The 14,189-nt window shown below is 33.7% G+C and overlaps 1 long non-coding RNA gene across 2 annotated transcripts in view; it reads right to left on the bottom strand.

Annotated features, from left to right (window-relative positions):
- LOC135842268 (uncharacterized) overlaps window positions 1-8,493 on the bottom strand; it is a 71,684-nt gene extending 63,191 nt beyond the window's left edge. Inside the window, exon 1 of one of the 2 annotated variants that reach the window (XR_010558102.1) lies at window positions 8,263-8,493. This is a non-coding gene — a long non-coding RNA (uncharacterized LOC135842268). Of the gene's footprint in view, window positions 1-8,100; window positions 8,170-8,262 lie in introns of those variants that run through there. The other variant, XR_010558101.1, reaches the window with a different exon arrangement.
- Window positions 8,494-14,189: the final 5,696 nt, after the last annotated feature.

Genomic DNA, 14,189 nt, shown 5'->3' with positions numbered 1-14,189 from the left:
CCGAAACTGCACTGGTGTGTTTGTGTTTGGCGTATCTGTGTAGTGTTTTCATCTTGTAGTATTATAATTCGGGTACGATAACGACGACACGAGTCTGCACCGTTTGGTTGCCACTTGCTAGTGTAGTGTATAGTGTTAGGTATATGGCATCGGCAACGGCAACGCGCACGAACAGGGCTAGCACCAAATGATACGCGGAAAATTTTCAATATTCGAAATTATACCCGAAGAAGAAATAACCATTTTTCGTTATAGCTCGCCTTTATAGCTGGCATCGCACACAGAGATGTAGAATCGAGTACAATGGCTGCGATAGAGAGACGCCACCCTCTTTACATCGGGTGACCGCCATTACGCGGGCGAGAGTTTTCTAGAGGGTGGATGACATATACACATAGGGTCCGCTGATTATAACTTTTCCTCTCTCTCTTTCGCTGCTCTCGTACGTATCGCGTTTTGTGAAAAACGACGCCATAAGACTTTTCTATACAGTATGTCTCAAAAGTCACCCACAGTTTTAGTGACTCTTTTGAACAGGTATAATCATGGCGAAATGCAATCTTGACCGAAATGGTGCTTTCTATGGTGATGCTAAATGGTGTCATCTTGGAGTTTGCAAAGTTGAAATTTTCCAAGAAATTCCAATGGTTTTATCGTCAAATGTTTCGAGGAAATTTTTACGTTTTTGAAACAGATGAATTTCCAAATTTTCAACTATAATAATTGTCTAGGTATCATTTTTTTTTTTTTTTGAAAATGTAGTTTGCATTTTTTTTTTTGAAACTATACTTTAGAAGCATGCATCTTATTGGAGAAGGGGGAGGGTGCAGCGATTTTATGACTCTTTGAATCAGCTATGTACGGATCTAAAATACTCTTCGAATCATTTTTTAATTTATGGAAACCCGCATGATTGCAGAAGTCCTCTTCATAGCGAACTTGGGCTCTAAGATAAATTGAAATAAATCGGCCCTGAATAAATTCAACCCGGGGCCTCTTTAGTGTTTAGGGACTCTCCGGAGCCCTTAACCATAGTACCTACCTACCTACCTACCTACCCATTTTCCAACTTTCATTTTTCTGACATTTCTGTTTTACAATAAGAAAGTCAACTTTTGATAAGTTTTCTAGTTTTCAAATTTCTCTAGAACTTCTGCAACCAAATAAGTATATATATTAAAATCTTACGCCAGAAAATTAGAGGCGGTTTCGCTGAAAAATGCTGAGAAAATTCTAAAAATTTTAGGCTGAGAAAACATTCTAAAAAAATTTAATAAATGTTTTAGAAAAAGATTGAGACACTGCTTTCTTAAAATGAAAAGTTTATGTACTATACAAGTTTTTTATTTTTTTTAAGGGGGGGGGGGAATCAAAAATTTTGTTAAAACGTTTTTTTTATTATGTATTTTTGAAATTCTACATGGGATGGAATGGGAATAAGAGGTAAGGTTGAATGAAAAACAAGTCAAAAAAAATTGATGAAGTTTATCTTGCAGCCTTAATTTCAAACTTTTTACCGTCGTGTTTTTTTAGAAACTTTTTTTCAACTTTGTTCAAAATTACAACTTTCAAAATGATTTTAAAAAATGAAAAATCATGTGAAAATAAAAACCCAACAGACACCTACCTACCTAACTATAATATTCATGATCAAAATCATCTACTTCCTCTGAAGAAAATTGCTTCATGAATTTTAAAAGAGCTCTGGCCATCAAGGTTCAATGGTAAAATACATTATATGTACATACAAAGAAGACCAAAAAAAGTACTTTTTACAGTCATAATCTCGATTTCCCTTCAGAAATTTTTTCCAACTTGTTCGAAATTTCAATACAGTTTTAACATTATCCCGGTGGGGGGGGGTGAAAACCAAGTGAAAACTCCACATCACGTCTTTGATTCTAATTATTTTCCTTCCAGGGAAAACTTGTTTTATATAGTATGCCAGTTTCAAAATATCTTACAGGACCTTCCGCTTTCCAGTGAGAAAAGTTCATTTTTTTGCTCACGGGTTATGGAATGATGATTTGATTTGGGCTTGGCATTGATTTTTTTTGAGTGATCAAGTTGGCCCTTTTGAGAATGTAAAGTGGAGCTTATTTTTGGACAAAATCCTCGAAATCTCGAATCGCAAAAGTATTGACGAAATTAATTATTTAGATATAGGTATATCTCATTTCTTCTTGCAACATTTAGTCGTAAAAATTGCAGTAAAGATGGACTGAAGTTGTTTTTAAACTGATCTTCCACAACAGGTATGTACGTAGGCATTCCAGTTTTTCAATCAAGCTTACATGGATCAAAAAGAATGCTTCATTGGAAAAATCTCGTGTATTTGTACCTACTCAAACTTTATTACCATGTGCTCAATCATCAAATTGATAGAATCGTAATTTTTTCGAAATATTTAAATAAAACCGAGTACCTATCAGCATTCAGCGAGTAGCTGTCGTAAATTTTCTTCTAGCATTCAATGATATACTTGTGTGCATTTTTAATCGGCTTGTGATAATTGAAGACGTCAAAACAAAAAGGGGTATATATGACACATATGTCCTTTTTGAGACGAATCCATATTGTTATTCTTCAGACCTTCCTCTATCATATGAGACCACCCCCACTTCACAAAGTCGAAAAACCAGTGAGATATCGCCATTTTAAAACTGCGAAGTCGATTAAAAATTTACTTTTTCAGAGATAATGGGTTACTCATGGTCGATTTTGTGTTGTCAACCATTATTTACCTGGTTTAAATCCAAAAATTTGCTCAGCAAAAACATTTTTAAATCAAAAAAAAAAAAAATTGGCCAATTTTTCGCTTCAAAAAGGACATATAATTCGAAATGTTTGAGTGTTTACCACTAACACACAGTTTCCTCCAGACTGATGGTGCATAGCATTTCATATTGTTAGATAGTGGGAAAATAAGATAAAATCGTCGCCATGTTCAAATATGCACATTTCTAAACTTTACAAGCACTCAAACTTTCAAACAGTTTTTTTCTCAAAATACAACTTTCACACATATGTCCTTTTTGCTATGACGTCTTCATTTTTTTTTTAATTCAAAAAAATGACGTTAAAAAAAATGAAGTCTGTTGGCTGGTTTAAAAAAAAATTCAACAGATTTCACTGTTTTGTGCCAGTTGATGATTGATTATTTCAAAAAAAAAAAAAAAAAAAAATGACGATGGAGAAAATGTTTGGCTGTGAAACATGAGAAATGGCCGTTTTCTGTTTCTTGAGATTCTTCAAAAATCTAGAAACTCAGTTACCTACTGGGAAGGGATTAATGAGAGTGAAGGAAAGCTCGTATTGGAAACTCCCCGCCACCCCGGCCATTAATATTGTTATAGTCGTATGTACAAATTGATGGCGGAGAAAAGTTTTCACTCTTCGGTATTTTAGAAGGAATTGATAAGTGGTTCGAGACTTGAATTATTGGGAACCGGTTTGAAAAATCACTACTTCATTTGAGATGTTCTAAAATGCATGTAGAATGTATGATATTCATTTATGAAAACGCCATCTGCGTTCACTTATCTTGGAAAAATCAGAATTTGTGACTTGTAGCACCTTGTGTGCTGGTGGAAAATTGTTCACAAAATGTTGCAAAACTTCGGGGACACGCTGTATATGCGTGTACGATTCTCTCCAAATGTAGCAGATACGTAGATACACCGAAGTATAGCCGAGTAATGTGTATCGTTTGAATTACGGTTATAGCTTTTTAAAAATGTTATCCGAAGGAATTCTCGACGTAGTAAATTATCGATTTGGCTGCTATAGTTTTTGTGTACGCGTCCATAGATATGCGGCGATGCGATGGTCTTTGCTGCTGCTACACGTTGCTGTCGGTTTTCCTATATAGATACGAGCACTGCTACGGTGGCGGAGCTTTCTCTTTCGATGGCGGTGCTGCTGCTGCGATTGGTACACTATACACGAGATAGTATAAATACATAAAGGGCCGAGTTATTAATGACTTTATGGCACGTATGAACTGTCATCGTGCGGTAGAAATAATAGTGCCGATGATTAGGGGGTATTAAGCGTACAAAGAGAACAATTTTATAGCGTTCGTAAAATTTTAAAGCGTTATTGCCGTTCTGGGAGAAATATTGTTATAAATTGTAAAGGTCTCGTAGGCGGTTGCTATATTTATGACTATAAAGCTTTCATCGAGCGCAAAATTCGATACTGGTAGATTTGCGCTGCGCTTTGTTCCGAGTGTGCTGCAAATTTTCTCCCATGTTTGATACGCGCGGTTCTCACCTCCCGGCTCCCTGTCTTTATTTTGGTCTGATTAGTTTGCCAATATATTGCGAAAATTCTCGCGTCGGGTTTAATTTTACTTCACGTCTTTATGTACTCGTACCTATATACGTACGATTGGCTTGCGGTACGCCTTGACAACTCCTTTACTCGAAATCTCTAATATAAACCGAGCGAGTGTTTTCGCTAATGCTTCTTGAAACCGAATTAACTAACTGTTTGACTGCTGCCAAATGACGTTTTACCTGCCTTCATCCAAACACCAATCTGTGACCAAGCAAAGGCGAACGAGAATACTGAGCTTGTGTAATTTGAAAAATATAAGACGTCGTTTTATTGTGCACATGATTAAAAAACCCCGCTGGCGTTTAATTTAATTTCATATCTGAACATGGTTTACATGGTTTGTGTGAAATGTTCATATTCATACCTACGCACACGTACGTAGCTATTCTCTGGTTGGTGCAGTAGAGAATTTTGCGTATTAAATTTTCATATTCGTGCGTAGGTACCTTTAAATAGTATGTAAGTATACATTTGCATATCGGGTGCAGTTTTTCCCATCTTCGTCTTACTATTCAAAATTCGCGCAGTGTACAAATGCAATGCCAATTAATAACGATAACAAATACGAAAATGAACATTTCGTCAAAATTTTCCACTCTAAATCATGTTTTTCGTTGCAAATGAAGATTATAATCTCACCATGTACAGTAGGTATCCTCTTTTCGCTCATCTGTGTATTGAAATTCAACCTAATTTCTTCGCACAAATACCAGCTTTAAATATATAAATACCTATAAATTTAACCCACAAATCTACACCGTAAAAATTTCCAAATTTTGTATAAAATGTTTGAAAAGTACATATTTTCTATTTCTTCATCTTCATCTGCGAATGGATGAAAGTCGTAGAATGTAAAGAATTTCTTTTTCCTCCTCGTTAAGTTCTAAAGACACTTGACAATTTTCGACTGCGGTTTATGTTTCGCAAACTTTCACCAATTTTGATCGACGCTGCGTGAATAACATCTGGTGTAATATTCCGCCCAGGCGAATTTTTCCTTCATAACCAACCAAGCTGCCGAGCTTTTGGAAAATTTTACCGAATTTTCTGAATATCTGCTACAAATGTCGAACGGCCCTGAAAGAAATTTTTCATCGTAGGTAATAATTTTCGTATTTGAAAAATTACGTCGCGTTTTGAATTTTTCCTACGACGCTGAATCGATGAAATTTTTCGCTTCGGTGGAACGGTGTTTAAAAGGTTTATATTTTGGAATTTTTTCCCGCAAATATTTTATAGCGACGAAAAGGCTCGATGGTGAATTTGAAATGGAGACTGGTAGTGGATGATGGCCGGAGGGGTTTACTTACAGAGTAAGCTTGTTTATCCTTTTAGATATCGCGAGCATGGTCGTAATACAATTTTTATGAATGAAAATTTTCCAAAATATTTGATAGGAAAGTGTACCTTTGAGTTAACTCATGATTTTCTCTTGTTCGTCGCTTTTTTTGCTTCAGTTTTCTGAAAAATTGCAATAGCATTTTTTTTGCATTTACCTCCTTGTTAGATAAAAAATTCTTGACTGGAGTGCCAGTGCATCAGTCTTGAGGCGTTCAAAGTTGAAATAATTTTTTGTCTTTGTGGTCTAATTACTTGATCTGACTGAAGGTGTGATAAGATGGGGATAGGAGAGGGTCACAAAAGCACGCTCTATTGAAATCAATGACAAACATACGAAAATTAAAGCACGCCAAAGTGTATGTGCATTTTCAAGGGAGGGAGAAGTGAGTTTTAAAAAATCATCATTGAAATACATTCGCCAATAAAATGACACGAAAAAGCATAGGTACACAATTATAGGGTTGAAATTCCAAAATTCGTTGGAGTATGAAATCATCAACCTATAAATTAAACTATGTACCTACATATGTAGAATAAAAATGTTTAAAACATTTCAAAATTTAATGAATTGGTTTTCGAAAAGTATAATTCGTAAATCTTATAATAAAAATATACTACTTAATCGAACTGTTCAAACATTTCTAAAAATGTAATTCAATTAAAAATTTCATATCAGTTTTTTAAATAGTCTAGATTTTCAAAATCACATGATTAAAATAATATAAACTCACCACTTGAAATTCAGTCACATGCAGATGATATTTTAGAATCTTATCTTACCTTACAAATTTTTAATTGGATTGATCTGATACTCACGTCAATGGAGGAAAAAGAAAGTTTTTTGGTGATTGGGGTAGTTAAGGGTGAGGAAGCTGTGCCAACAAAATTTTCATGACATTTGATAAATTTTTACTCTTCTTTTTCTATAATCTGATGAGCAATTGAAACGGATGAATTATGAAAAGTTGGTGTAGAAAAAATTGTATAGGTATGTAATTGAGTAGATAATACCTACGAAATTTTTTCGAATTTTGAAAATATCAGGTTTCAGAGTCAGATGTGGTCAAATGACCCAAACGAACGTGTTGGAAAGTTCAGACCTTAACTTTTTCAAGGAATAGGATCCAAGATTTCAACATTTAAAGAAATACTTAAATCATTTTTGATACTTTTTCAATTGTTTTTTTTTTCATAATTTGTATCGAATTTACCTATGCTAAAAACGAATAAAAATCACCTTCAGTTTTCAGAAAAACATACAGGGTTGCAAAACGGAAAAGATTATTTCATTTCAAATGTGTAGTGTTGAAACCTTCGGCCTTTCTTACTTTTCAAAAGTCTATAAAGGTGTCCTTAATATTCGTTTTAAACTCGAATACAATTTTTGAAGTGATAGCCTGTTCTTTTTCAATTTTAAAAACAGTTTTTCAAATTTGCTACCTGTAATCACAAATACTTACTGACATGATCGCGTACAACAAAAAAGTCAATTTTTTTTCAAACTCATAGAGAGAGGGGAAAGGAATAAGAGAGCAGAAAAAGTACAAACTAATCGCATTGAGACAAATCTGAGCCCTTCCAATTCTTATTTTTTGAAATGTATCAAAGTTGAACCACGTTTGTTCTTCAAAAATCGAATTGAAAAATAAATCAGGACAAATGTACGTAACCTTGAGCTTGAAAAGTAGTTTTTTTATTTAAAAAAAATTGCAAATTGAATGATTTTGAAAGTCATCAAAATCATTCAATTATTTCTTCTAAGACAGGAAAAGAGTGCTGCATGAAACTAGATTTTTGAAAGTTGAAGTTGGCAGTAATTGACTTTCAAATTAGCAAAATTAAATTTTTGCGGATTATATTTTTCAATACCTTTTCAAAAACAGTCCAAAAACCACCCAAGAATGTTAATGACCTGACAGATTTGAGAGATCAAATCAAACTTTACGAAAATCATAAAATTATAGTTGTAGTTGTAAAATCGTATTCTTATTCAGAATAAAAAATCGAATTTTCAAATTCGTCGACATGAATGGGTAATTTTTTATTTTCATCAGAAATCGATGTGATTCCCCTCCCCTCACAAATTAGGCATTCCTTTGTTATACCTCTATTTTTTATATCACTGGTCATTTTAAATTGGTTTTCATCTCTGATAATTTTCTGTGTAATTTTGCGTATTCAAGGTACCCAGTTATTCACTTCAAAAAACTTCCAAAATTCGAAAAACACATCGTAGAAAAAATAAAAACTGTAACACTTTCATAAAAATATCGTCTCGCTATTGTTACTTCCAAATCACAGTAAAAATTAATATTAAAACAAAAAACACCAGTGTCAGTAATCTACGAAAAAAAAGTATGAAAAAAACAATACAGAAAATAATATGGAGAAATTTGAAATTTTATATACGCATCTTGCCTGTTTGCGAATGTATCTTCAACTCCATAAACACGCGGGTATGTGATCGATTAACAAGATGAAAAACTAAATCACATCGGGCCGATTTGAAATTGTATCCAAATAGCTTTGGCTACGCTCCAACTTGCTATTACCCCTTAAATTTGACGACGATAAACTTACCTAAATAGATGGCACGGTGTAAAAAAGCTCACGATGGTAAAATGCGGTATAATATATAGTACGTTTGTACTACGATGTAGGCATGTTCACATAACACGGAGTATAAATTTATCAAAAATTTACAGTACACTGGTACAGCATACATATCGGATTCGCGAAAGACATGTAAAATAACTTGTGACGTTAACCGTTTTCAATGATGTAGCCTATTCGATAAGCACGTATTTTATAAAACCGTCATTTAACCCTTTAGAGTTGTATTGAATAAAAAAATCTTTACATATGAATTATACCCTTTAACCCTTTTTTTTCTTCTCGTATTGGAACTCTTCCGCTTTGAAAATCGGTGCGTAATACATATTCAAATTACCCGGCGCGTATAGTAATTTAGTATTTTTTTTGCGATAAGATTTTTCATTGGAGGATGGCTAAAAGTTAGAAACAATAACATTTAACAAAACGTATTACCATGTTTCCTTCTCATTGGTTGATTGCTGTCGAAAAGAGAAGGGGATATGTAAATGAAGGGTTAAAAACAGATGGTTAATGTTGCTATTTTCATTGTTTTAATGTGCCCTACCTATAGCAGTGATTGCAGTAAATTTGTACTAATAATAAAAAATATAATCGAGCTCTGAAGTCATCTAGTACTGCATTAGTAAGGGTCTGTGTGTGAGCTTACGAACAACAAGACAGATGTATGTATCTCTATCTTTGGTTCATGGTGCTTTGCGCTGTGGGCCTATTTCATGACGAAAATCTCGACTTAAAAAAAGAAAAATTCATCTGTATCGAAATATTGAAAGCTACGTACCTAGTACCTACTCGTATGTATGTGTATAGCCTAGATGTACTAGGATGAAATAAATTTAGGTATAAGTATGTCTCATTTTACGACAAGGTATTTTCCATTTTCAAATGGAAAACGCGAATTCTTTGTTTGGGCAAAAAATGGCTTACTTTTGTTATTGATTGATTAGTTTCTCGCAGTTTTGTCGTTTTATTTTCACTTTTTCCATAACAGAAAATTCGAAATATTTACAGCGATTTCTCGTCGCGTCTAGTATATGGCTTCCGCGGTATCTGGTAATTGCCGTAAATATGCGAGAATTTTCGCGAGTTATTTTTGAAAACCGACGAAATGAAATACACAGCAACTCGTAGACAGAGTTACGTATACACATAGGATCTGCAATATGAATGTCGAACCAGTGTGGTAGTGTAAATTTAATCCCATCTTATACGATGATGAGAATCGTGATACCAGATGAAAAATTAAAATGGATATCGGGCCGAATATAATTTATACATTCCTCGGTGTACCCCGTTCGATGGCATCTATGCTATAGTACTATGGTATATTATGTGATGTGACGTAATGTCAATAATACAAATATCCGCGCCAAAGGGTCTAATCGTAGTAATAGGGATCGTGAATTGCATATTCATGCATCACGCATCGTCTTTTTCTTTTTATTAATTCTTTCTCGAACGCCTTTTTATATAAGGTATTGAATTTTTCTCACGTATATGTATTGACATTTTATTCTCACGCGGCTATAAACGTCGTATGTAGCTTAGATGTGTTTTTTCTTCTCTATTGAGATGATGATTCTGTGATAGACTCGAGTCGCATTTGTTACTTTTTATTCGAGTTAAAGATAAGTAGTTTCTTTCTAGGTTGCATGTGTGCTGAAATTTTGAGAATTTTTTGTCCACTGAAATTTGAAAATAACGAATGCAGATTCCTGATGAAAAAATTTCGGATGGAGTCAGATTTGAAAAAAAAATAGCTGGATGTGGTATTGAATACCTACTTAGAAAATATTACCTCGAATCACATAAATTTCACACGTAATTAAAAAATGAAGAAAAATTCAAAGGAATGGAATCACAAACAATCCAATTTTTCATGTTTTTGATCAAGTAGGTGCCTACTTAGGCCTATTATCCAAAAATCGACCTGGGTAATTTTTTAACTCGATTTCATTAGATCATGTCAGAAAATAGTCATAATAAATTTACATCAAATTTGAACTACTTGTATAAAAGTGGGCCTAATTAATTTGAAAATCCAAATGTTATGAGCAATCATCCCCAGACAAATCAATTTTTCTAGTCGGTGTAAGTATCGGAAAATGCAAATGATTTTAAAAATCTGGGAAAAAAATTCTGATCGATTTTTGGAGTGCGATATCATTTTTTTTCTGTGAATTACATAGCATCACAAATAATATTTATTCAGCATAAAAAAATGAAACAAAATCAATTATATTTGTGTGTTCTGGAAATCGTATGATTTATAAAATAAGAATTTTACTCAGTTGGAAAAAATCTCGCTGTGTTAACAAAAAAATTTTACTAAACGTTCTTGTGTTGGAAAGTTTCAAATGTTGTAGCCTTTTTTCCAACTACCCAAACTACCCAATTCGCAATTATTATAAAACGCCTAAGTAAGTCAGAACTATAGTTAACCTACTCGTTGAAACTTGCTGTAAACGCAAACGATGTAATTTTTGTGTTGTCTGGTTCGTCAGCGAGTGAATGCGTTTCTATGAAACAGAAATGTATGTATGTACCTACTTTGAAAAGTATAATACTTTCGAGGGAGAAACAAGACGTAAATGCCATTTTGAAGATTTTTCCACTTGGAATACACAGGCTTACTGTAGGTACGCGTAGAAAGTAATACCCGTAGTTCAGGCGAATTGGGGATGTTGTTTTTATGGGCAATAAATGCGAATTCGGTATCGAATTTTATGTATTGAGATTTTAAAATGAAACTCTATAATCTTTTATTTAAGCTGAAACTGAAATCACGTTTTTTCCTTTTATTCTTGTGTTTTGAAACAGCCGCTTGTGTTTTTTATTTCATGTAATTAGAAAAATCTGGAATATTTAATTCATATTTTTAAAAAGAAAAAAAGGTTTTGTCCACAGAGTGTATACAGTCAATTCGGACACTCCTACTCTCATGAATTTAACAGAGTGATGGATTCATTGGACCATAATTCGAGAATGCTAAAGTGATGGAAATTTAAATTTCAAAGTCAAGATTGATTTTTGTCAATGGAAGTACGCCCTTTCAACCTATCTCACGTTCAGATTTTCATCAGGAAGTGTGGTGATTCTTTTTTCCCTGAGTAGCTTCTGTGGGGGGTGATGTATAAGAGAAGAATTGAAACTTTTAGGCTAGTATAATTTTTTCCCTTATTCGCCACTTTCCATTTCAATAAAATTCTTTCTTCAGATGCTTGTAATTCTTTTATGAATTTGAACGAAGCGACAGCAATAAAACGATTCCTCATTATTTCAAATACGTGTAAGATTTGTGGCACTGATGCATGCTTCACGAAGAAAATTTTCTTATCCAGTGTAGGTACTCAAGCCCCTGTAGAAATTTACTCCTCTCTTGAATAAAAACAAAAAACAAGAAATAGCGGATTATTAAAAATACTTAGAAAAATCTCTTACCATCGATGCATTAACATTGTGAAAAATCGTCGCAGATGAAATCCCCTTAAATGGAAAAATCAAGGCAACTTATTCGACGCGGTGTGAAGACAAATGAGGAGGTGGATAGCAAAACGCAATAACTCCATTTTTGGTTTTTTTTGGGAAATTAGGAAAAATTGTCAGGAGGGGAAGGGTGGGGGGTCGAGTTCCGAAATTGGTGTCAAATGAAAGGGGAAGGTGCCACAAATAAAATTTCCACTCAATTTCAAAATTTCGGTCACCTGGGTAAGCACAGTGAGGAAAAGAAAAAAAAGTTATTGCGTTTTGAACGCAAAATTTTTTTTTGGTGTTTTTCTGCAAAAAAACGTATTTTTTATTTGAAAAAATTGATGTTTAATCGGGAATTTTCGATAAAAAACAATTAAAAAACTGGAATGCCAAATTCAAACAATTCCTGTGTGTGATATGGCATTCAGAGAGTGGCAACGAAAGCACCATTTTTTTAAGTAACTCCTACCCAACGATTATCAGTACCCACCCGATGAAAAAAAACAGTGTTACCACATCTGCGCAACTGAAATGTATAAAAAGTAGTGGAGTTATTGCGTTTTGCAAACAAAATCTCATTTTTCAATGCATTTAGCTCTAAAATCAGACTTGTTTTCCTCGATTGCGCTATGATATTCAACTGATGGACAAAATCTGACACCGGGAATGGATTCCCCGTTGAATTTTACATAAGGATAGATATCAAACTCAATTTTCGTAATTTTGGAGTTATTGCGTTTTGCTATCCACCTCCTCAAATAGGGGTTGGGCCAGGTCTTTGCGACTCTGTGTAAATGTTATTTTTCGCGTGCGAAAAATTGCATTAAATAGGTACAATAAAAGTGAATAAAAATAAACACGAAAAAGTACTCAAGTAACGAACGCATTATTAAAACGATTTCATAATATGGTACTAACTAACTACATAAACGCTCACATGTCAAATATACGACAATATCTAATAGGTATCTGTATTGTAACGAATCCATAACGTGGTTAATTCCTCTATATGACTGTCGAAAGAAAAACGATTCGGTTAGATTAAGATTTCGTCGAGAAATAACGTTTAAAAAATGCATAGAAAACGCGCCACTATAGTATACGTATAAGGCGACGATAGAGCTCTTAAAAACATGAATGATGACATAAACTTCATTAAAAATAGAACTCGAGTCGTGTTAAATTTTCCAGACGATAAAAAGAAAGAAAAACTCTTTACAAGGTTAGTGGGTTAAGAATCTTAATGAACGGAAGAGAAGTGGAGAAAAAAAGCGATAAAAAAACAAGAAATGAAAAGAAAAATTTCTAAAAGTGGAGATGGGGGAAATCCATTCTCGTAAAATTAATGCGTGTCAGCAGCTGGTGAAATCAACGCTTCAGGTTGCTTTTTTCTTGGTGGAAGAGTGAGAAAGAGTATTTAGTTGGGTTTTTTCCTTGAAAAAAAAGAGAGAAATGAATGAAGAGAAAAAAAAGTGTAAGATAAACGCGTCGTTAAGACACGACAGAGGGGTGAGAGCAGACATAATCAATGAGTCTGGTTCAGACGGCGGTTTTTTCTCCGCTCCGTCTTTAAAATAATTAAAGACGGGAAGAAAGAAAAATAAGAGGAATAATGAGTAGTGCCGATATAGATGTTGCGAAGCATGAGGGGCAGGAGGTATGGAAAGAAAGTCATTTACCGGAAAACTTGAATCTTATTTACATATTTCCTACCCTAACTTATATTTTTGTGTTTTTACTTTGTTTTCGTCGAGCTTTTTTTTTTCTTTCTTTTTATATCGACTTCTACTCGACGCTGTTGTACGCTTTTCTTTACTGCGAGACTGTTTTCATTACCTAAATTTATACTCAGCCTTGAAACTGGCGAAAATGGGGGTAATTAGGTATCGTCATAGGGTGATTAGTCTGTCGTTATGGTATCTTAACCCTTCGAGGATTGCAGATCGCGTAGTTCTTTTTTTAATGCGTCATTTTTTTCGACACAATTATTTATGAATTTGATGTTGAAGGTACTCTAAACTCGCAAATCTTCGCAGAAATTTCAAAATTCAAAAACAAAAATTGTAAACAAAACACAACTTAAACCACAAATCTGGAACCAACTCGATCAGCTTTTTAAGAGAGAAAAAAACATTTATAAAATGTATTTCACTTTTGTTGTTCTTGTTTCTCGATTTTCTTCTTTTCTAAGGGGGTTTATTTTTGACTTTTTTTTGTTAGACGATAAAATATGATAAATTGTTTGTTCACGTTTAAAGAAAAGTATTTTTAATATTGCATAAGTTTATTTTAAGATTTTTTTTTACAGCCTTTTATGGTATACAACGCATTTATATTCTACTAGGGTTACTCTCGTCAACGTTCGCTAAAAAGTAGCTTTACCTTGTCTTCGAATACACTATTCGACGTGTTTTTAACATAAC

This window comes from Planococcus citri, chromosome 1 (genome assembly GCF_950023065.1).
Source record: "Planococcus citri chromosome 1, ihPlaCitr1.1, whole genome shotgun sequence".
Classification (NCBI taxonomy): domain Eukaryota; kingdom Metazoa; phylum Arthropoda; class Insecta; order Hemiptera; family Pseudococcidae; genus Planococcus; species Planococcus citri.
The sequence above is the reverse complement of the archived record's forward strand: the minus strand, read 5'-3'. Positions and strand labels throughout refer to the sequence as shown.